Genomic DNA, 1,102 nt, shown 5'->3' with positions numbered 1-1,102 from the left:
AAATGCACTCAGAACTGCAGGAGCTCCTCTCGGATCCACAAGGCAGCAAAACAGGTGGAGTTCAGGAGGACCAGCCGAGTGTTTTAAGCTTCATGCAATCAGCCTCATCAGAGCAGCCTGAGTCCAATTATGTGCTAATCAGACACACATGCTCCTCACCAATAAACCATCTTCCTACGTAAAGAAGTTCTCACCTGTTTCTTGGAGAAATAAGGACACAAAGAATGAGTCTGAGATAAATTAATGTCTTCAGTCAGAGAGTAACAGGAGTTCTCTAGATACGGGCCGAAAAGGAAAATGGAAAGTGCTAAACAACTGTCCTCGGCAACATCACACACAGCACAAGTGTTTAAATGTAGGTTTCAGTTTACGGTTGTTTTACAGATTTCCCCTGTTTTGTGTCTGTATTGTTTCTGCATTTAAATCAGAAAAACTATCGTTACTCTGCAGACGTGTTCTGTCATTTGAAAGAACATTTTAATATATTAAGGAGTGAAAAATCGTAAATCATTTTTTAACTGTTCCATTTTGTTAAATTACAGTTAATATCACAGAAAAAAGAATTAATTTACATGTTGACAAAAACAAAACAAAAAAAAACAGGCCAAAACTGAACATAATGTCCACATCACAAGTCAGTACTTTTACAGATTGTAACTGTTCTTTTACGTCACGTGATTGTACATTTCACACAGTTATACTGCTGTTCATTTTTTAATCTTTTCAACATGACAGTATTGCTCCGCTTTAATGTATTTGTTCAGACACCTTTGCTGCCAGATCTTTTTACAGACTAGAACATGAGCAGCATTAGTGGACACTGGACATGCAGGACCGACGTAATGAAGCACTAAATAACAAGACAGACAAGTGCTTCACACTTACAGGCAAAACATCACAGAACATTCACTTCTACAGGAGGCGTCCAAGAGAAGACCACAAAACTGTAAAATGAAACTTTCCTAAATAACACAGAAAGGAGCCTGATGAATGTTGGAGATCATCCTATGCTCAGGAGTCCAGCTTGTGTGGAGCGAACGTGACTGCTGTTACTGTTACTACTGTTACTGTTGCTACTGTTACTACTGTTACTGCTGTTACT

This window comes from Stegastes partitus, unplaced genomic scaffold (assembly GCF_000690725.1).
Source record: "Stegastes partitus isolate 25-593 unplaced genomic scaffold, Stegastes_partitus-1.0.2 Scaffold539, whole genome shotgun sequence".
Lineage (NCBI taxonomy): Eukaryota > Metazoa > Chordata > Actinopteri > Pomacentridae > Stegastes > Stegastes partitus.
The sequence above is the reverse complement of the archived record's forward strand: the minus strand, read 5'-3'. Positions refer to the sequence as shown.